A 24,214-nucleotide genomic window follows, 5' to 3' on the forward strand; every position below is an offset into this window, starting at 1 on the left:
GCGTTGTGAAGGATGGGCCTGGTCACATTGCCGCGGAATGCTCCATCCAGTTGGACCGTGCCATACCACCTATCCTTCGTGGGAAAGTCTCTGTGGAAAAACATCTTTGACCACCAATCCTTCAGGTAGTGGTCTGCACGGAATGTCCTCAAGGCCCGACAGGAAAAGGAGATGGTGGATCCAGTCGGATGGTTCCCCGAGCAAACTGCCAAAGTCATTTGGCGGAATGCCTCATCACCAGAACTTTCAAACAAGCACCAATATGAAACTTGGCTGGTGGTGAGAAGAGCCCTCCCCATCAGATCCTTCCTGCACGCCCGAAGTCTAACCCCTTCCGCACAATGCCCTCGAGGTGGCTGTGGTGGGGAAGAGACAGTTGCCCACCTCTTTCTCTGAATTGCCTCCAATGCAAGTATATCCCTCCTTAAATAAGGAGACCAAAACTGTACACAGTACTCCAGGTGTGGTTTCACCAACACCCTGTACATTTGTCGCAAGACTTCTCTCCTTTTATACTCCATTCCCCTTTGTAATAAAGGGTAACATTCCATTTGCCTTCCTAATTATTTGCTCTACCTGCATGCTAACTTTTTGTGATTCACGTACGAAGACACCCAGATCCTTCTATACCGCAGCATTCTGTAGTCTCTCGCAATTTAAATAATATTTAATTTATCTGTTCTTACTACCAAAGTGAATAACCTCACATTTTCCCACATTATACTCCAGCTTCCAAATGTTTGCCTGGATCCGAGAGGCCCTGGCGGAATCTAAACTGAGCATCGATGAGCAGATTATTGCTAAATGCGTGGTGATTGATATCACTGTTGATGACATCTTCCATCACTTTGCTGATGATTGATAGTAGACTGATGGGGCGGTAATTGGTCAGATTGGATTTGTCCTGCTTTTTTTTTATGGACAGGACACACCTGGGCAATTTTCCACATTGTCGAGTAGCTGTTTGTGTTGTAGCTCAAAAAAAATTATCTTAATAAATTATCGGCTGTAAGCACGTTTGTCATCGGGTTGAATAATTTCTGTGTGAGGAATGTTCCAGCATCATAAACCAGGGGAACGTGCTGACTGAGCTGTGTCTTCATCTCTTCTGGGTAGTCGGACAGCTCACCCTTCATTCTGCTCTGATTCACTTTCCCAAAGCAGATCTACAGATTCTCACATCTGGAGACTGGGTTTTCTTGTTAGGTTGCTTTTGATTTTTCTTGCTCCTGAATGATAATATATGCCAACCTTGGATCAACCTTGCGTTGTGTCCCAGTCTTGGTTAAAAGCAACACATAACAGCCCCAACACTCTGAAACAAACAACACAGTCACACTTTCCTTCAGTGAGATTAATGTTGAGACGGTTTCCATGTCGAATGCAATTGTGAACAAATTTCTCACAAAGAAATTGTGGGTGATTTGAGTATTTGCACTGAATTTCTGTGCAAGGAGGGGCAGTTTCAAACAGCCATTCCGAAATCACTTCCTTCACAAAGACAAAGACTGTGCTGTCTTAACGTGTCACTCAACTTCACAAACAAATTTGAACTCGAAGTTCAGGAGAAGACAGAGTGATGAGAATGATTGATAGTGTAATCTTTGGATGAGAGAAGATACTTAACATACAAAATCCAACATTTGAGCTAGCGTGTAAGATTGATCTTTCCATGGAGATGATCACTGGAACACTGGAACAGGCCCAAGACAGAAATGTTGACATGAGAGCAGGGGGGAGTGTTGAAACGACAAGGAACCAGAAGCTCGGGGTCATGCTTTCGGACTGAGCAGAGGTGTTCGACATAATCTGCGTTTGGTCTCCCCAATTTGGAGGAGACTGCAATGTGAGCAGCGAATACAGTACACTAAATTGAAAGAAGTACAAGTAAATCGCTGCTTCACCTGAAAGGAGTGTTTGGGCTTTAAATAATGAGCAGAGAGGAGGGAAAAGGGTAGGTATTATATCTCCTGCGATTGCATGAGAAGATGCCTTGGGAAGGGGACGAGGTGTCAGGGATAATGGAGGAGTGGACCAAGGTGTCGTGGAGGGAACTATCCCTTCAGAATTGTGAGAAACGTAGCCCACTTAATAATAATTTACACCAAGTCAAACTCTGAAGAAGTAAGTTTATTTAACGTTCTTGCAAGATCGGGTGCCCGACAAGCAGGCACACCGATCAACATATTCAGTTCATGTTTATACAATACAAATCCATTTGTCCACGCCTTTATTTTACATTATTGGTTATAACGTATTATGACACTAACCTATCCTATGGTTGCTCCAGTCTCCTCCTCTGTTTACTTCTCCCCCTACTCTAACTTTCTAGCCCCTAACTCTTGTTTTTGTTTTACCTTATTTGGCTCTCCATTGTGTGTTTTAACTTGCAGCTGTCAGCCTTTATCTTAGTGGGGCAGTTTCTTATTCACTACATCCTTTGTTCTAACTCTTGCTGTTTCTCTTTTATCTGCCTAAGCACAATTTTTAAGTGATGTACTGTCCCAAGGTCTGTACTTACATACCCTTATCAGTTCTCTTTTTCAGTGATGTACTGTATTAAGGTCTCCACTTACATACCCTTATCAGTTCTCTTTGTCAGTGATGTACTGTCTTAAGGTCTCTACTTACGTACCCTTATCAGTTCTCTTTTTCAGTGATTTCATTATGTTGTGTACAAATGACTTCTTGATAACTTTCCACAAGCTGTAGAAACAACATTTCAGTATTTCTTATTCTCACAATTTCCCCTTTTCTTTTACTTAATCCTTGTTGTTTTCTACATACTGCGGAGGGTTCTCATATGTCCTCTCAAATCCTCTGAGCATTATTTCAGCCGCCTTTTCAATGTCTGTATTTCCGTTGATACTATCCACTTTGTCATTACCTAACAGGTACATACTCTCTTCCTGTCCTCTTTGTATTGACATCTGCTTCGTCAAAGCTGTCTCAATCAATCGCTGTGTCAGCCCTCTTACACAAGGAATAATACAACACCCGATGGCTATTAGTATTCCGACAACCATGATCAGGGAGGTAAAAACCGAGATTATCATGCCTTTCCATTTTCCAAACCAGGATTCAAGCCACCCCGTCAGGGAAGTGTCTGCTCCTGAATTTTCGGCCATCTCCTCTGCTAAAGTTGTTAACCCTTGCAGTGCTCGGGTGATTGAACCATCGGGTGCTGTGTTATTTGGGATAAGTGTGCAACATTTCCCTCCTAACATTATACACACACCTCCTTTTTCTGCTAAGATCATATCTAGAGCCAGTCGATTTTCCCAAGCCATTCTACTAGTGGCGTCTAATTGTTCAGCTATACCTTTTACCGCATCTCTAGTATAATTTATAAATCTTTGTTGGTTGTAATAAATATAATTTATCCAATCTACATTTTTGTTAATAGTGACCCACCAAAACAAAGACTCGAAACCGGCGGTTATTTGGTTTCGGGCCTTGAATTCATCAGGTACCCCTCTTGGGACCCCTATGAAATCCATGTATACCTGGTCGTCAAAAGAGTTCGCTATCGCTTCCCTTTTACCCCTTTCCCTCGTTATTATCTTTTGTTTCTCAATTGCCAAGGTGAATGGTATTGCCAATTGAACAATTGCGCACGTCCCCTTCCACTGGGAGGGTAGGGTCTGTCTCAGGATTTTTCCTCCGCAATACCACCACAAATCCGCTCTGGGAACATTCAATGATGAGTAGTTCCCTCCGCTGACTCTTCCAGTTACGTCCTCAGTCTCTATGCATGACTTCAACTCTCCCATATTGCTGGTTCGCTCCACACCGTGTCGACATACGCATGATGTGTGATTCACACTGGTGGCTAAAAATGAAGGGGGAGTCCTTGAATCTTCTTTCTCTAGGGGAGGGAACATTATTGACAAGGATATGCAAGTTTGAATACCCCAAGCCGTCTTATCCTGATATAGGGCTAACATGCATTCCATGCCCTTTCGGTCACGCTCCCACCCCAGCGGGAAAGGTACTACTTGAGCTATCGGTCTACCAGATGCACAAGCATAGCAATTGTTTTTGTTCAAACTTTTTACAGTATATTTTATCCATTCTACCCAGGCATTTGTGTCCCCGTAACCGGTTTCTATCTCAATTGTCTTTCTCAAGTCTTTTACCTCTATTATTTTTACTATGTTAGGATCGTTATGAGAGGTCCCTTTTAGTTTGTTAGCTGGTTTACCAGTCTTATCTATTGTTACCTGAAAACAACATTTTAATTCACCTTTCTTTTTCCCTTCTCTAACTGTTACTCCAAACACCTTGTTGTCTAATTGGAAGTGGGTAATACAAAAACATCCAACCCATTTTATTTCCTGGCTACTTTTGAAAAGAAAGAAAGAAGGCACACAATATTACAGACAGTATTTCCGCGCTCGCGCCGTTATATTAAAAAAAAGTTTGTTATTCAAAGTCTTTTTAGCTTTATTTTCAATGGTTCTTCTGTTAATTCGGTTGTCCAAGTTCCTTCCTCGGCCGGGGTTTGTACCGGCCCCTTGATTCTTGTGTAGTGGGTCCAACCTCTTTCTGCCGTTCTTATGGCTGTTTCAGTGGTTAGGAGAGTCTGGTATGGTCTTTCCCAGTTCAGTTGTAGTTTAGTCTCTTTCCACGATTTCACCAGAACCCAATCTCCTGGTTGGATCTTGTGCACTGCAAATTCGAGAGGTGGTGTCTGTGCAAACAGGCCTTGCTTCCTGAGGAATGACAATGAGGAAGACAACGCCAGTATATAGTTCTTTAGAAACAAATCTTTAGTTTCTAAGGTTGGCATCTTGCCCCTGGTTCCCATATAGGGTAATCCGAATAGCATTTCATAGGGGGACAGTCCCACATCTTTTCTAGGGGCTGTCCGAATTCTGAGTATCGCTATAGGTAAACATTTTGTCCAGGGTAACCTTGTTTCAAGTATCAGTTTGGACAGGTGTTTCTTTAAGGTCTGATTCATTCTTTCCACCCGTCCTGAAGAGGGAGGGTGCCAAGGGGTATGGCAGTCCCATTGGATTCCCAATCCCCTAACTATTTCTTGTTATAGCTTCGAGGTAAAATGACTTCCTTGGTCTGAAGTGCTGTGGCTGCCACAGCTTGCACACACTCTGGCCATCCCTTTTAGCTATTTCATTGTGGTTTCTGCCACTTAAAATCAAAGCTCAGCAAAGCTACTATTCCTAACTTGGCTATATTTCCCATTAAGCATAGTGCCATGCCTTTCTGCTCACTTCCACATTCCCCCCTTTTATCATTCTATGATAACCTTCTCTCTCTACTGATCAACTTATATATGATTATATATATTCACTAGGATTATATGGATCTATTTACTCAAATAACATTTAAACAGTATAAGATAAAAGCAAATATAAAAAACTCAGCCACTGCTGAATCAGAAGGGTAGGCTGAGCCACCCTCTAACAGTTATGAAGTCATTTCTGATAAGCTGTCCCTCCCGACAGCACTGAAGCTAGCTTGTTAGCAGGACATGACTGATTAATTGTGTCAGGGTAGGCTGAGCCACCCTCTAACAAGGGGGCGTGTATTAGCCTGGTCGGTATGTTTTTCATTCTAGCCTTTCCCTAGGATTGTCATGTCTGGGTGATAAGAAGAGTGCTGTTGAAGTACAATGTCTCGCTCTCTCTCTCTCTCGCTGTACCAGCTGCAAGGCCAAGTTGCCTCTGCAGCCCTGAAGTTATGAAGTCAGCTAGCTTGTTAGCAATACATGACTGATTAATTGTTTCATCTTAAATGTTCCCATGTAATTCTGTTCTTAAAAATTCTAAAATCTAAATTCTGTTCTCACAGTTCCCCCTTTTGATTCTTCAAAACATTTTTAAAAATCAATCCCTTGATCCCACCTAGGTGCCTTTAATGGTCTCTATTTGTCTAGAAACAGCCTTCAACACCCAGAGGGGTCGCACTCAATACGTCGCCTGCTTGTGCCATAAGAGGCGCCTGCGGTAACTCTGTAAAGGCATAAGTTTTGCAGGGGCTTCAACTACTTATTTACAACAATGCCTTTTACTATCAGATTTCTAAGGTCTTTCATCTGGCCCCTATGGCCGATATTATTGTGCTGCCACTGCGGGTCTTGATTAGGGTATTTTTGTTCAGCTGGTTCGTTTCCCCCTGCCCCGGGAGGGTTTTCTCTTTCCCAAATTTTCAGTGGTCTTCTACGAGGACTTTAATTTCCTTTTTAAACACTCTTACCTCTCCTGACGTTAATGGTGCACTAACAAATCCAATTTCATTCTTTCCTATTGGTACCTCTCTCAAGGGCATCATTGTCTTAGTAGACTCTCTGTCTCTATCGTCGTCGTTATCGTCGGGTTTAGGGGTGGTCCTTCTTGCTATCCTTAGATCATATTTGGGTCTTTTTCTCCTTGGTTTTTGACTCTAAATCCCAATACCCCAACATCCGTCCCAATGGACTTTCTGGAGGGATGTTGCCGGCAGACTTTCCTTGTCTCCCATCGTCTTTCTTTTTAGACGATTTATTTCCCATGGTTAACTGAAGGGTCTTGTACCCTATGGTATTCACCTCCTAACTGAAGGGTCTTATACCCGACAGTATTCACCTCCTAACTGAAGTGTCTTGTACCCTACGGTATTCACCTCCTAGCTGAAGGGTTTTGTACCTTACGGTATTCACCTCCTAACTGAAGGGTCTTATACCATACAGTACTCACCTCCTAGCTGAAGGGTCTTATACTGCAGGACTGTAAAATTCACTCCTCAAGGACTTTTGGTACTTAGAAGGTCTTATCCTACAGTTAACCATAAGTCACCAAGATAATACTTAAAAGTCCTTTTTCTTACCTTGGTCCGTGCACGGAGTTGCCTGACTTCACATGTGTACCTGCCGCACTAAATACTCGTTCAGAGTGACTTCCCTAGGATCGTTTTCAGTCAATTACTCGGGTCCGCTACCAACGAGAGAAACGAGACCGTTTTTAAATTAACGGGACGCGTCTTCTCGTCTGTCGTCGGCCGCGGTCCCGGCAATGATGAAGAGATCCGGGACGAGCCCCCAATTGTGAGAAACGTAGCCCACTTAATAATAATTTACACCAAGTCAAACTCTGAAGAAGTAAGTTTATTTAACGTTCTTGCAAGATCGGGTGTCCTACAAGCAGGCACACCGATCAACATATTCAGTTCATGTTTATACAATACAAATCCATTTGTCCACGCCTTTATTTTACATTATTGGTTATAACGTATTATGACACTAACCTATCCTCTGGTTGCTACAGTCTCCTCCTCTGTTTACTTCTCCCCCTACTCTAACTTTCTAGCCCCTAACTCTTGTTTTTGTTTCACCTTATTTGGCTCTCCATTGTGTGTTTTAACTTGCAGCTGTCAGCCTTTATCTTCGTGGGGCAGTTTCTTATTCACTACATCCTTTGTTCTAACTCTTGCTGTTTCTCTTTTATCTGCCTAAGCACAATTTTTAAGTGATGTACTGTCCCAAGGTCTGTACTTACATACCCTTATCAGTTCTCTTTTTCAGTGATGTACTGTCTTAAGGTCTCTACTTACATACCCTTATCAGTTCTCTTTTTCAGTGATTTCATTATGTTGCGTACAAATGACTTCTTGGTAACTTTCCACAAGCTGTAGAAACAACATTTCAGTATTTCTTATTCTCACAGAATGCTGACAGGGGAGGGGAAGATGAGGTAGGTGGTGGCATCACGCTGGAGGTGGTGGAAATGGTGGAAGATGATCCTTTGGATGTGGAGGCAGGTGGGGTGGAAAGTGAGGACAAGGGGATTCCTGTCGCAGTTCTGGGAGGGAGGGGAAGGGGGAAGGCAGAGGTTGATGGTCCTGTCAACGACACTGGGAGGGGGGCAAGGGGTGGGGGTTGAAATCTGGTGATGTTGTTGAGTTTAATTTCAAACACTCCTTGAACTCTCTGCCGATGAAGACTGAAAAAGGGAAGAGCAACCACACAACAAGGGTCTCAAATCCAAGACCCTGAGATTAAAAGTCTCATGCTGTACCAACTGAGCTAACAAGGCCTGAAACAGTACTTCTACTCTGATACAGTAAATCCACTTACAGAAGCCCCAAAGTGTGAGAAATTCCTCTCACTCATCAATAATAAATCTGAAATCTTTTTACCTTCCAAATGCTGCCATCTATTTTGTCAGTATTTATTTCTCTCTCCTTTTTATTTAGTTCATGCATTTCTTCAGAATTTTCCTTTTCAATTATGTCTGAGGGAAGAAATGAACAGATCTGGCAGCTCAAAACTGGGCATCCATGAGGCACTGTGGGCCATCAGCAGCAGCAGAATTGTATTTAAGCACAATATGTTACCTCATGGCCTGGCATATCCCTCACTCTACCATTACCATCAAGCCAAGGGAGCAATAGTGGTTCAATGAAGTGTGCAGGAGGGCATGTCAGGAGCAGCACCAAGCAGACCTAAAAATGAGGTGTCAACCTGGTGAAGCTACAACACAGAATTACTTGCATGTCATATAGCGGAAGCAGCATGCAATAGACAGACCTCAGCAATCTCACAATCAACAGATCAGATCAAAGCTCTGCAGTCCTGCCACATCCAGTCCTGAATGGTGGTGGATAATTAAACAATTAACAGGAGTCACAGAGAGTCATACAGTCGTACAGCAAAGAACCAGGCCCTTTGGCCCACCGCGTCCATGCCGACCATAATGCCTATCTATACTAATCAGACCCGCCTGCATTTATTCCATATCCCTCCATGCCTTGCTCATTCAAGTACCTGTCCAGATGCCTCTTAAATGTGACTACTGTTCCTGCCTCCACCAGGCAGCTCATTCCAGATACCCACTATTCTTTCTGTGAAAAATTTACCCCTTTGACCCCTTTTAAACCTCCTCCCTCTTAGCTTAAATCTATGCTCTCTAGTTTTAGTCACCCCGACCATGGGAAACAGAGTCTGGCTATCTACACTATCTATGCCTCTCATAAAGCGTGACGTAGGAGTGAAGAACGAGTGACCAAGAGGAGGAAAGTGGCACGGCATAGAGCTAATGGCTGGAGTGGGGGTTGGGGGGCTGGGAGCGAGTGGCAGGAGAGCTGGGTGACGCGAACAGGGAACAATCGGCCAGGGGAGCAGCGAGGTGGAGAGCGAGCAGCTGAGGAGAAGAAGCGTCAAGGCCGAGTGGGGAGAGCTCCAACCTCAAAGTCTCCCATTCAGCCGCTTCCTTCAGCTGAGTGAGAGGCTGGATACCCGATGACGCTTTAGCGTGCATGTGCGAAGATGGACCAGGCGCTGATTTGCGATGATGTTGGTGCTGAGCCATGACATCATCCTGTGCATGTGCCACTTAACCCTGGCAAGATGTAGCTGTGCCTATGCGCAGCTTGGCGCTCTCTGATGATGTCAGCAGGCCGCTCCGTTGATAGGAATCACATTGTGTCAGCAGTGCCCACAACCCAGGAAAGAATAAAAAAGAGATTTACCACAATGGTAGCAGGGTGAGGGATTTCAGTTATGTGGAGAGATTGGAGAAGCTGGGGTTCTTCTCCTTGCAGCAGAGAAAATTCAGAAAAGATTTGACACATTTGTTCAAAATCATGGAGGTTTTCAATAGTTTAAATAAGGAGAAACTGTTTCCAGTGGTAAAAGGGTCAGTAAGCAGAGGACACAGATATCAGGTGATTGGCAGAAGAACCAGAGGTGACCTGAGGAACCATTTTTTACACTGCAATGTGTTGTGATAAAGAAAGAAAAGACTTGCATTTATATAGCACCTTTCAAGACCACTGGATATATCAAAGCACTTTGTAAACAATGAAATACTTTTGAAGTGTAATCACTGTTGTAATGTCAGAAATGCAGCAGCTAATACCCACAAACAGCAATGTGATAATGACCAACTGATCTGATTGAGGGGCAAATATTGATCACAACACCAGGGAGAATTGCTCTTCACTTGTTTGAAATTGCAGCATGGGATCTTTTACATTCACCCAAACATGCAGACCAGGTCTTGGTTTAACATCACACCTGAAAGGCAGCACCTTCAACACCCTCAGTGCTGCACTGGAGTGTCAGCTGTGCAATCTGAACCCAGAAGCTTGTGATTTCGAGGTGAGTGTGACCAACTGAGCCACAGCTTTTACCTGAGTCTCAATCCTTCTACCAACAGTTTCTCTCTATCGGATCTGTCACGACCCCTCATGATTGTGAACACCTCTATCAAATCTTCTCTCGAAGGAGAACAACCCCAGCTTCTCCAATCTATCCACATAACTGAAATCCTAACCACACGTTGCAGAAAGGAATTTTTCCTCATGTTCCTTCTGGTTTTGTGAGTCACTTTAAATCTGTAACCTTCGGTTACTGACCGTTCAGCAGTTAGAAACAGTTCCTCAGTATTTACTCTACCTCAAACCTTCAAGGAAGCTCTGCAAAGTAACTGAAAATCAAGTTGTCAGAAGTGGGATTTAAACACATGCCTCCAGTGAAAGCTGCAACCTGAACAGAGAAGCTGAAACCGCTCAGTCACCTCAACTGTTCAGACCTTTTTGACCTCGTCATCACTTCTGTCCTTTGAAAGGTTCACTCAGTTCAGGAGCTTGTTCAATGTTACTGGAATGCTCAGTGATTGGGATATTAACTCCCCCGGGTTTTCCTGAGCTTGTTCTCGGTGTATGGGGATGTTTGTCCTGGGCCGTGGAATCTTGCATCCCTGTAATGGACATTAACCCACTGATTGAATCTGTATTCACTGCTTTCCGCTGGTGCTGGGTAATTGCAGAGTGTGGGGCCGGAATGTTGCTGCTTGTCCCGGCCTCACTCACTCTGGGAAAGAGTGAATAATTGATGCATCTGTTTATGTATCTGAAATGTGACTTCGATCTGCTGTTATTAACCGAGGCAGCGCTGCAGAAGGATACGTTAATAATCTCTAACTAATCAACTGCAAACAGTCAGAATGTGTAACTTTGAGCAGCGCTTTCTGCACCGTCAGGGCTGGAAAGTTGAGGGAGGGAGAGACACTGTCAGTATCTGAGTGCACACAGCACTGCACAGAGAAAGAGCCAATATACCGGGGCTGAGACACAGTGTATCTTTTCACATTTAATCACAATAATATCCGGAGTCAGGAACTGAAAAGGATGAAAAACCGAATAATAAGAGCAAAAGTAAGAAAACTAAGCAATTATAGATTAGCTGATGAGCATTCTCTGTGTTACCTGATAGTCTACTATTTTATTTTCAATGCTCTCTCCACTGTGGCCAGGGAATGATTTCTTCTCAAGGGCTGAATATTCACAAAGCTTCTTGGAATTTAAAATCTTTCAAAATTAATTCCATGGAGCTAATGGGGAAAAGTCAAATAACTGCATCTATTGGAGGAGAGCTGGTTGCTGATGACATGGATGTGTCTGCAGTGTGCAGGACCAGACTGTTTCTATAGATTCTCAATGAATGTTCCACCCTTTATTTGTGACAGTAAAACTGATCGTGGACAATGGCTATTCTGGTTGCAGCAACCTGAAGATTTAACTCATTGACACCCTGCTTTCGGGTAATCTAGAAAGCACAACACCCAGCTCTGTCAGTTAGTGTGCTTGTTTGTTAACCCACAATTTGTTGGTTCAAGCACTTAAAAGGATGAGGCTTTATTAACTTAAACTCTTCTACATCTGCTGTATTACTCTTGCTGTTGATTCTTCAAAGATAAGTTTAATCAAGTCTTTCTTTGTGAAATCCATGCTGACTGTGTTTTATTATATTTTCATTTTCATATGTATTTTCTACTTTTGGGGATTACAGGATATTGTCATTTTTTATTGATTTTATTTTTATTTATTGCACTTATTGCCCATCCCTAATTCCCTCGAGAAGGTGGTGGTGAGTTGCCTTCTTGAACCACTGCAGTCGATGTGGTGCTGTTAGGAAGGGAGTTCCAGGATTTTGACCCAGCCACAGTGAAGGAACGGTGATATAGTTCCAATTCCAGGATGGTGTGTGGCTCAGAGGGGAACTTGCAGGTGATGGTGTTCCCATGCATCTGCTGCCCTTGTCCTTCTAGGTAGTAGAAGTCACGGGTTTGGAAGGTGCTGTGTAAGGAGGCTTGCTGCCTTGCTGCAGTGCATCTTGTGGATGGTACACACTGCTACCACTGTGCGTTGGTGATGGAGAGAGTGAATTTTGTGAATGAGGTGCCAATCAAGTGGGCTGCTTTGTCCTGGATGACGTTGAGCTTCTTGAGTGCTGTTGGAGCTGCACCTATCCAGGCAATGGAGAGGATTGCATCACACTCCTGACTTGTGCCTTGTAGATAGGGGACAGGCTTTGGGGAGTCAGGAGGTGAGTTACTCGCCGCAGGATTCCTACTGTCTGACCTGCTCTTGTAGCCATGATATTTATATGACTACTGCAGTTCAGTTTCTGGTCAATGGTAACCCCCAGGATGTTCATAGTGGGGGATTCAGCACTCGTAATGCTGTTGAATGTCAAGGGGAGAGGGTAAGATTCTCTCTTGTTTCAGAAGGTCATTGCCTGGGACTTGCGTGACTCGAATGTGAAATATCCTTATTGTAGGGTATTGTATTGTACTGGACAGTGACTACACTTGGAAAGTACTTCATTGGCTGTAAAAGGCTTTACAAAGTCCTGTGGTCGTGAAATGCATGTGTTGCTTTTTCCATTGTTATCAATGTCATTGTGATCAAAAGATAGGTTTCGTGAGCACAAAGTTTAAATCAATGTTGATTCAAATAATGTAAAAGCATCTATATTCTTGCACTATACTTAATAATCACCATCTTCCTATCCTTACAGAGTACAATGTTTTTGACCCTGAAAATGATTCCACAATCTCAGTCCCTCAGACAATTTCAGCCCAGTTCTGATGAAAGATCACAGATCTGAAACGTTAACTCTGTTTCTCTCTCCACAGATGCTGCCAGACCTGCTGAGTATTTCCATCATTTTCAAGAGTCTCGATTTAATGAATAGGAAACTTGTTTCAGATCAGATTGGGAGACAGTGTGAAACCACTCCATTGTACTCATGTCTGAGATTCTGAGGACAGTTGGCTGTTAGTGGAAGACATCATCAATTAAATGTACGTAACAACAGCTCAGACCAATTATTATTTTACAAGGTGGTGTGATGGCCATCCAGGGGTTAAAAGTAGGGATCTTGTCAGGTTTCAGTGTGCAGGAACACGAGAAGATCTCAGGGGTAAAGGCTCAGATCATCGACCAAGTTCTCCACCTGATGAGGGATCTAGGCTGGACAAAGAGGACCGTGACACTCTGAGACCAAGCTCGACTAGTCCACACACCTGCCAGAGCTGTAAAGTTATATTCCCCAAGTTTGTTCAAGATAATTTTACTTCCAATTATTAAGTACTATTTTACTCTCAATAAAAGTTCTGGACTTATTAATCAAGTATCCTGTTGCTTTAATTGGTTAAAGTCATGCCCAAAGAGATTGTCCACAATAGACTTTCCAGAACTGAAAGATAAGTCTGCAAGGATTGCTAATTTAACAGCCCTGTTTAAAAAGAGAGATAAACCCAGGAACTACAGACCAGTTAGTCTAATGTCAGTGGTGGGGAAACTTTTAGAGACAATTATCCAGGAGAAAATTAACTGGCACTTGGTAGAACATGGGCTAATAAATGACAGCCAGCACAGATTGGTTAACAGAAGATTGTGTATGAATTAATTAATGAATTAATTTCTTTGATGAGCTTTCAGAGAGAGTTGACCAGGGTGGTGAGGTTGATGGTGTGTGTCTGCACTTCAAAATTGTGTTTGAAAAAGTACCATAAAATAGACTTGTTAACAAAATTTGAGCAGATGGGATTAAAGAGGCAGTGGCAGCGTGGATACAAGATTGGCTGAGAGACGGAAAGCATAAAGTCGGGTGAATCCTTGTTTTTCAGAATGGAGGGACTAATACAGTAATGTCACTGTTGTTGCAGTGTGTGCAGTGTCTGACCCTGAGCTGTCCTAGGGAGGGGGCTGTTTGTGATTTTCCTGTGGGGTATATTATCATCAGGGTATCTCTCTGAGCTGTCACAGGGATGGGGCAGTGTGTGATATCCTTGTGCATGTCATGCAGGCCCACTGGCGTGTGGTTCCATCCTGATGCCAAGAAACAGAGCCCCATCTATGGGCAAAAAGTCTCACTTCCCTGTGGGTGTCTTGAGAGAGAAGAAGGCTTAGGGAGTAAACCTGGACAGTAAATCCGGAGTGGAGTCCCATACCTGTTACTTATCAGGTAGTTTTCCAGCAACTCCTACAGCAGAGCTGGTACCAAATAGTACTGTTTTTTTCCTTTCCTTTGGACAATACTAGCAATGCTGAGAGGGGGTCCTGATGCTCAGTGTCTCCATACTATTTGCCCAGGCCTGTGCCCTGGAGAGGACACTCCAGCTTCATGGTTAAACATTAGCAAAACATGGGAAGAAACAGTTACCGATTATAAGCTCTCACTCAATTGGTGTAGAGTATGAGCACCAGGGGCTACTTTTGACAGTGGGAGAGATCATCGCGTCTCAATGGATAACTACCACCTACTCCAAGCTGTGCAGCCCCCCGTCAGTTAGGTGCTGTCCTGCCACGACCTACTTGCTTCAATGGGTGCTTGCGGCTTCGAAAGATATCTCTCAACTGGCGGATTGATAATCTATGCACCAGGCAAGACAAACTCAACAAAGAAGACACCAGTGCTTCGCATCACAAGCTGGAATGTAAGAACCATGTGTCCTGGCCTTACCGACAACCTTCTGCAGGTTGATAGCACACACAAGACAGCTGTGATTGACAAGGAACTCACAAGGCTCAATGTGGACATTGCTGTGCTGCAAGAAACTAGACTCATTCAAAGTGGATCCCTCAAAGAGAAACACTACACCTTCTTCTGGCAGGCGAAAGCCCAAGAGGCAACTCGTGAGCATGGAGTGGGTTTCACAGTAAATAACATGCTACTTGTGATGAGTGAACCACCCACAGTAGGCTCAGAGAGACTTCTTACTCTTCACTTGTCAACAAGCGCGGGCCCAGTTAATCTCATGTGCATCTATGTGCCGACACACACCTCCACCCCAGATGTCAAGGTTCAATTCTATGAGACACTTGACACTGCCATCAGTAGAATTCCCAGCACTGAGGGACTGTATCTTCTCGGTGATTTCGACGCAAGCTTGGGTACTGACTACAGCTTGGCCAACGAGCATAGGGCACCAGGGGATTAGCAAGATGAACGAAAATGGACGGAGGTTTCTGGAGCTATGCTGTCACCATGGACTCTGTGTGACGAACAGCTATTTCCAGGTCAAGCTGTGCCACAAGGTGTCCTGGAGACATCCGAGATCATGCCACTGGCACCAGCTAGACCTTATCATCACCAGACGTACCACCCTCAGCAGTGTCCTCATCACACGCAGCTATCATAGCGCTGACTGAGACACTGACCACTCCCTGGTGTGTAGCAAGGTCAGGCTTCAGCCAAGAAAGCTTCACCCATCCAAGAAGAAAGGTCGTTCTCGGATCAACACTTGCCGAACCACTGATCCAGAAAGGACCCAGGAGTTCCTCAACATCCTCGATCAGGCTCTTTCAGAAAACGCCCAAGGCCTCAGTGTGGTATCAAAGTGGAATCATCTGCACGCCACCATCTATAACTCTGCACTCGCTGTGTATAGGAAAAGAGATGGGAGGAATGCTCACTGGTTTGAGGCTTATTGGACTGAAATGGAGTCAGTTACTGCAACTAAGAAGAGAGTCCTCATGAACTACAAACAAGTCACCAGCAAACAAACTCTAGACGCTCTCAGAGCTGCCAGAAACAAGTCTCTGCAGACTGCTCAGCACTGCACCAATCAATACTGGTTAAAACTCTGCAACAGCATACAAACTGCCACTGAATCTGGGGGATGCTAGAGGGACATATGAAGGAATTCAACACACCAAGGTTCCTTAGACAGCACCTTCCATACCCGCAACCTCTACCAACTAGAAGGACAAGGGCAGCAAATTCATGGGAACACCACCACCTGCAAGTTCCCCTCCAAGCCACACACTATCGTGACTTGGCCTTTCCTTCACTGTTGCTGGGTCAAAATCCTGGAACTCCCTTCCTAACAGCACTGTGGGTGTACCTACCTCACACAGACTGCAGCGGTTCAAGAAGGCAGCTCACCACCACCTTCTCATGGGAAATGAGGGATGGGCAATAAATGCTGGCTTAGCCAGTGATGATCACATCACATGAATGAATAAAAAAAAAATTATGAAAGCAATGGGAGCAGCAGTAACTAAATCAACACCTTTGAAGACAAAGACAGGGGTGATCATCACTGAACCTAACAAGCAGATGGAAAGGTGAGTGGAGCATTACCTTGAACTCTACATAACGGAGAACATTGTCATTGAAGTAGCTCTCAGCACCATTCCAGACTTCCCTGTCATGGAGGAGCTGGACAGCGACACCACCATGGAGCTCAACAACGCCATTGACCGTCTTGCCAGTGGTAAAGCCCTGGGAAATGATGATATTCCACCTGGAATCATCAAAAGTGGAAAAGCAGCTCTGCTGCAGCATCCCCATGAACTTCTGTGTCTCTGTTGGAAGGGGAGATCTGCGCCTCTCAACATGCGTGATGCAAACATTGTCACCTTGTGCAACAATAAAGGCAATCGCAGTGACTGCAGCAATTAGCGAGGCATCTGCTTGCTATGTATTGTGGGGAAGGTCTTTGCTCGCATTGCTCTGACCAGATTGCAGACCCTGACATCACATCTATCCTGAGTCTCAGTGCAGCTTCAGAGCTGGTAGATCGACAGTCGACATGATTTTCTCACTTCGGCAGTTACAGGAGAAGTACTGTGAACAGTACAGACCACTCTACATTGTCTTTATAGACATCACCAAGGCCTTCGATCTTGTTTGCAGAGACGGACTCTTCAAACTGCTGTGGAAACTAGGCTGCCCTCCTGAACTCTTGGGCGTCATCTCTTCTTTCCACGAGAACATGCACAGTTCCGTCAGTTACAATGGAGCAACATCAGACACTTTCACGATCAGCAGTGGGGTAAAACAGGGCTGTGTCCTGGTGCAAACTCTCTTCGGAACGTAGGAGGAGGCAGTTTACCCTGTCGAGCCTGATCTGTCATTCAATTACATCCTTGATGATCATCTCCCTCAACACCACTTTCCCGCGCTCTCCCCATATCCCTTGATGTCATGAGTATCAAGATTTCTATCAATTTCTGTCCTGAACATGCTCAATGATTGAACTTTCACAAACCCCTGAGGTAGAGAATTCCAAAGATTCACCACCCTCTGAGTGAAGAAATTCCACCCTATCTCAGTTTTAAATGGCCTTTTAAATGAAACTTTAAGGAATACAAGCCCCGTTTCCTCAGAAGACAATCCCACCATCCCAGGGATTAGTCTGGTGACCCTCCGTTGCACTCCCTCTGTGGCAAGTATATCCTTCCTTAGATAAGGAAACCCAAACTGTGCACAATACTCCAGCAGGATCTCACCAAGGCTCTATACAATTGCAGCAAGACATCTTTATTCCTGTACTCATGACCCCTTGTGTTAAGGCCAACATACCATTTGCCTTCCTAATTGATTGCTGCACCTGCATGCGAGCTTTTAGTGTCTCATGAACAAGGACACCCAGGTCCCTTTGGACATCAACACTTCCCAACCTCTCACCATTTAAGAAATATTCTGTCTTTCTGTTTATTCTACCAAAATGGATAACTTCACACTTATTCACATTATATTCCATCTGTCATTTCATTCACTTATCCTGTCCAAGTCCCCTGGAAGCCTCCTTGTAACCTCCTCACAGCTCACATCCTTTACAATTGGCATATTCTTCTCCATGCTGCTATTTTAAACTTTCAGTGACTCAGATGGGGGTGTCCACCTGCATACCAGAGCTGATGACAAGCTGTTCATCTTGGCAAGACTGCGCACCAAGACCAAAATGAGTCAGTTCTTGGTCTGTGAGTTGCTGTTTGCTGATGACGCTGTGCTGACATCCCATAATGAAGTTCATTAACAGCAGCTTGTATATCGGTTCTCCCTGGCCTGCAAGGAGTTTGGACTGACGATCAGCATCAGGAAGATCAAAGTTATGGGCCAGGACGTAGAGACTCCACCTTCCATCAACATCGACAGCCTCACTTTGGAGGTTGTCAACAGCTTCACAGACCTTCGATCAACAATCACCAGCAATCTGGCCCTTGATACTGAAATCAGCACCAGGATTGTCAATGCTGCAGCTGTCATGTCAAAGTTGAGAAGACGAGTGTGATCCGACAGCAAACTGATCGAAAATACAAAACTCCGCGTGTACCAGGCTTGTGTTCTCAGCACCCTCCTTTCTAGTGGAGAAGCATCAACAACTTATGCAAGCCAAGAAAAGCAGCTGAACAGCTTCAACCTCCGCTGTCTCAGATGGATATTGGGCATCTCCTGGCAGGACAGAGTGCCGAATGCAGAAGTACACCAGCGTGCAGGGATCTGCAGCATGTTTGCCCTCTTGAGTCAGCAGTGACTCTGTTGACTGGGTCATGTGTGCTGAATGGATGACGGTCGCTTTGCCAAAGACATGCTCTTTGGTGAGCTTGCTATCAGCACGAGACCAACAGGTCACCCACGTCTGTGATACAAGGACATCTGCAAAGCGAGATCTCAAGCTGACTGGGATTGGAGTCGATGCATGGGAAGTCCTTCCTGCTGACTGGAATTCCTGGAGAAAGGCATTCAGGAAGACCATGGGAAAAGCAGAGGACAAAAGAAATGACCAGATGGTGGGAAAGAGAGCTCAGAGGAAGGAAAAATTATCCGTCGACCTCGGGCCAATGATATTCATCTGTACCAGCTGAGGAAGGGATCGTCACTCACGAGTCGTCCTCTCCAGCCACAACAAACGATGTTTCACACAGAAGTGACGTACACCCCGGGTGTAGCCCATCGTCTTCCGAGACGGACGGTTGCCGATTACAATTACAACTACAGCTACAACTACAAGAGCGAGTCAGAGGCTGGGAACACTGCCGTGACGAACTCAGCTCTTGACTCGCCAAAGCCTGCCCACTATCTACAAGGCCTTCCTCTGATTTCAATTGCACACACATTCGTGATCTGGCTTTGTAGCTTAGTTAGTTAAAGCACCTGTCTAGTAAACAGGAGATACTGGGTTCAATTCCCAGCAGAGCCTTATTTCACAGTAACAACATGCTTGAAAAGTTTCGTTATCAACATTGACATCTGTGTCTTGTGAACTTTAATTCAAAATACTTGATGAGTTTCAATCGCATAAAAAAACAGCCTTTGTGAAGGATATGAGATTAGAATGGCTGTTCCTCCTTGTACAGAATTTCAGTGCTGATACATCAAAGGTAACTTCTTTGACATCAATTTGTTCACAGTTCAATTCAACCTGGAAAACAGCTTGATATTAATCTCACTGAAGGAGAGTGTTTGTGTCATTATGTGTTGCTTTTAACCGAGACTGGGACATGACGCAAGTGGGAGGGTTTATCTGAGGTTTGGAATATCTGTCAGTCAGGAACAAGAAAAATCAAAGGAACCAATAAGAAAACCTAAGTCTCATGTGGTAACCGAGAAACGGTGAGAAGATATTAAACTTTGTTGTATTTAATACAACTGTGTGAACTTTGATCTTTCCTGACTTTTATAAACAGTATTTGAAGGGTCTCAGTAAAAATGTTCAGTGTTGATGAGAGTTGGGTCTGGGTGAGCAGCTGCTTCATGTGACAGGGTCAGGACTGGATGCAGGAAGTTCTCTGACAGTCTCTCTCTGATGGGTGGAGTTGATTTTCAACTGGCAGCTGTTGCTGTTTTGATAATTCAAGTTCCCTCCACCGATTTTTTTGGACAGACAGTGCAGTATGAGGATGTAAAGGGTTAATGCTGAAGAGAAGTGGGATTAACCCCTCCCACAATCAGAGTGATGATGTAACAGTCACATGAGATGAGGTTTGGGAGGAGAGAGCAGCACCAGGGATGCGAGTTTCGGAGGCTTGATGAGTGTGTATATAGTATTGTGTAAATTAGAAAAGAGTTCTTAGTTCTTTCAGCAGGAAATGTATCCAGAAAATATCACGAAACTCACAATTTTATTATTCAGGAGTTGGAACACAGTGATATTAACTCCAAGTGACAGTAGTGGTTTCATTTAACAAAAGAAAAGGAGAGAATAATATTGCTCAATGATTGAAATCCCCCAGTGAGGAGACAGTTAAACAGGTGATCTGTTGGGGCATCCTTCGATCCAAGGTTTCGGCAGCATTTAATCTCCCTTTTTGGTGAAATTCTCTGTTTTTTGCATCTTTTTAAATCCAGCTTTTATGGACCAGTGAAAAAACTGAAAAAAGTGAACAGATCCATCCTTTCTTTTCTTCCTTCTTCCCATCAGTTTCTCTTTTCTGTCCCAATTTAATCTGCTGTTTTATCCATTCCAATCATAATTCAACATTCCAATCAAATCTATTTGTTATTCCACAGTGTCTCTCCATGTGTTTTATTCTGTTGTATTCTCTCACAGTCTGTTTGATGATCAATTTTACATCTGACTCTCTGTTCTGGTGAAGATCAGAAGCAGTGTTATCTGTTTGCAACACCCGACAAGTCGGCCTGAGGCTGTGTCTCATCGATAATGTGGAGTTGGGAACATAGGAACATAGGAGCAGGAGTCGGCCATTCAGCACATCGAGCCTGCCCCACCATTCAACATGATCATGGCTGATCATCCACTTCAATGCCCTTTTCCCCACACTTTCCTCATATTCCCTTATGTCATTTGTATTTAGAAATCTGTCAATCTCTGCTTGAAACATACTCAATGACTGAGCTTCCACAGCCCTCTGGGGTACAGAATTCCAAAGATTCACAACCCTCGGAGTAACAACATTTCTCCTCATCTCTGTCCTAAGTGGCTTGCCCCTTATTTTGAAATTGCGTCCCCTGGTTCTCGACTCCCCAAGCAGGGGAAACATCTTAGCTGCATCTACCCTGACTGTCCTTTAAATATTTTGTAGGTTTCAATGAGATCACCTCTCATTCTTCAAAGCTCCAGAGAATACAGCCCCAGTTTCCCCAATCTCTCTTCATAGGACAGTCCCACCATCCCAGGAACAAGTCTGATGAACCTTCTTTGCTCTCTATCTATGGCAATAATATCCTTCCTAAGGCAAGGGGACCAAAACTGCACACAGTACTCCAAGTGCAGTCTAACCAAGGTTCTATACAATTGAAGCAAAAATTCACTACTCCTGTACTCAAATCCTCTTGTGATAAAGGCTAACATACTATTAGCCTTCCTAATTGCTTGCTGCACCTGAATGTTAGCTGTCAGTGACTTATTGCCATGGATACCAGGTCACCCTAATACTCTATACCTCAGTTAATAAAGGAAAGGATTCCATTTACCTGCTGAACCAGCTTATTGACCTGTACTGCTACTTCAGGGATCTATGGACATTCACTCCAACGTCCCTCACTTCCTCTACACCGTTCAGTGTTCTCCCATTAATTGTGTATTCCTTTGCCTTTTTTGACGCCTGCTCTCGCTGTTCCCTGCTCTCCGAGTGAACTCTTGCTCCCTCTCTCTCCTGGGCTCTTTATGCTCCACTCTGCTCTCACTGTTTCCCGCTCTCTTAATGTATCAATATTTGTTTGTCTTGTGTTTAATTTAAAATATGGATTAACTGTATTTTACAGTTGTAGGTTTTATTTGGTAATCCTGTGCAAGTTGTGGATTGGTATTTAATATTAAGCTCTGTGAAAATGATTGTGAATGAAAATATAACTTTCAATCTTATACATGGGCTGGTCTGCATGCTCCAAGTCCTTCATTTTGTAGTAATGGCTTGATACTGTATCTTTCAGTCTTAATCTCTGTTGGATTTTTGAACTGGTATGTAATGCATAACTTGGTTTAACGTTCTGATGTACATTATTGGGATTCATAGGATCATAGGAAATAGGGGCATTAGGCCATTCAGCCCACCAAGCCTGCTCCAACATTCAAACAGATCGTGACTGATCATCTGCATCTACGCCATTTTTCCCTGCCATCTCCATGTCCCTTGATCTTGTTAGTATTTAGAAATCTATCGATTTCTGTCTTGAATATGTTCAATGCCCTCTGGGATGAAGAATTCCACAGATTTCTCACCCTCTGAGTAAAGAAATTCCTGCTCATCTCAGTCTGCCCTTATTCTGAGACTGTGTCCCCTTGTTCTGGACTCACTAGACAGAGGAAACATCCTTTCCATATCTACCCTGTGACACCCTGTAAGAACTTTGTCTGTTTCAATGAGATCACCTCTCATTCTTCAAAACTCTAGAGAATTTAGGCCCAGTTTCTGCAGTCTCTCATCATAAGACAATCCCACCATCCCAGGGGATGAGACCGGTGAATCTCTGTTGCACTCCCTCTGTGACAAGTCTATCCTTCCTTAGATAAGGAAACCAAAATTGGACAGAATACTCCAGGTGCGGTCTCATCTAGACTTCATACATCTTTACTCATGTACTCAAATACGCTTTCAATGAAGCCAACATGCCATTTGCCTTCCTAATTGCTTGCTGCACTTGCATACTAGCTTTTCGTGTCTCATGAACAAGGACACCCAGGTGCCTTTGGACATCGACACTTCTCAACCTCTCACCATTTAAGAAATACTCTGTCTTTCTGTTTATTCGACCAAAGTGGAGAACTTCACACTTATTCACATTATATTCCATCTGCCATGTTCTGCCCATTCATTTAACCTGTCCAAATCCCCTTGAAGCCTCCTTGCATTCATTCTGTACCTTTGAATTCTGTAAATTTTGCCTGTTCTATTTCAGATTTTATATTTAAAATGTGACCATGGTGACAGAGTTTATTTAGATCTGATAGTGAGTTTGTTTTTGGACTGTGATTGATGTATCAACCTGTCAGCTGTACTGAATTGGAGTGAAATAGAAACAACTTCTGTCTCTCCTGCTGTTGTTTGACTGTTGGATTGAAAATGTGTCTCTCTTGACTTTGGGATGAGTGTCTGTCTGACTACTTCTTTTGTTTGTTCCAGTGGAACTGATGAGCTGGCAGTATCTCTGTGCTTTGGGAGTGATCCTGTACCGACTGTGTGTTGGAACGAGATCACTGCACTTTTCCTTGTGTCCAAGAATCACCACATCCAGTCAGGTTCCTTCATGTATTTTCCTGCAGGAATGAAAGAACTGGTGAGATAGAAGATACAAAAGCGATCAATGTAATCGTCCCAATAATAATCATTATGAACAATCATAAAATGAAAACCAGGAACACAAACAGTGTCAGTGTCTGACTCCACTACAGTACTACAGTATTCAGCTTCTGTTTACCAGGTGTTTGCAGTGGATTTGCAACAAGTTTTTTGACATTCAGAAACAACACAAGCCCTGCACTGCTCAATGACTGGGACTGTCCGATAGAGCAGTGACCTTTACACAGTCACATTTCTATTTCAACGGAAAACAAGCAGCCACTATTTAAAATGTGCCTTTCACACTTCTCACCTGGTGTCTGCAATAAATGCTCTTTGTCTAACTGTCCACATCGTTATTTTGCGGCTATTTTCCCCCCACTGTTCACAATCCAACAAACAGTGAGAGACTGGAACTAAAGCAGGAAAATTCCCTCTCCTTTGGGTGGTGAAATTGTCAGTGATTTTCAATAGTGATTTCTTCCCATTGTGTCTCCCTGAGCCTGTACAGACACTGTCCGAGAATGAACTCTCCCTTCCCCGTGTCCCCGGCTCACTCCATGTTCCAGGAGCAGCTCCTGCTCCACAGTTTCTGTTACAAACACTCCCCGACTCCCCCTCAACTTCCCACCACTCAGTGCTAATCTCTGAGCACATCTGCGGACACGCTCCCAAAGCAATGGCTGCTGGAAGCAGATGCTGTTTGTTCCCTTCCCCCGGGCCCGGGAAGTCTCCATTAGCAGCTGATTTAAAGCATCTTCCCCTGATTGAGTGAATGGCCTCACAGACTGGGTTGGGGAAAGGATGCGCAATGGCTCCACTCCTCATTGTGATGTCCCACTGGGGGCGGGGCAACACAGCGCGTGCGCAGATCTCTGCAGCAATTCAGCATTCAAACATCAATGGGAACTTTCCCCATTTCACCCTCATCAAAGTCCCAAAGAAAGTGAAG

The 24,214-nt window shown here is 44.0% G+C and overlaps 1 non-coding gene across 1 annotated transcript; it reads left to right on the top strand.

The window, feature by feature from the left end:
* The first annotated feature begins 19,149 nt into the window (after positions 1-19,149).
* trnat-agu (transfer RNA threonine (anticodon AGU)) lies at positions 19,150-19,223 on the top strand. Its single transcript has one exon. It is a non-coding gene; the product is annotated as a tRNA-Thr (tRNA).
* The last annotated feature ends 4,991 nt before the right edge of the window (positions 19,224-24,214 follow it).

Source organism: Heterodontus francisci, unplaced genomic scaffold (assembly GCF_036365525.1).
Source record: "Heterodontus francisci isolate sHetFra1 unplaced genomic scaffold, sHetFra1.hap1 HAP1_SCAFFOLD_43, whole genome shotgun sequence".
NCBI classification, from domain to species: Eukaryota; Metazoa; Chordata; class Chondrichthyes; order Heterodontiformes; family Heterodontidae; genus Heterodontus; species Heterodontus francisci.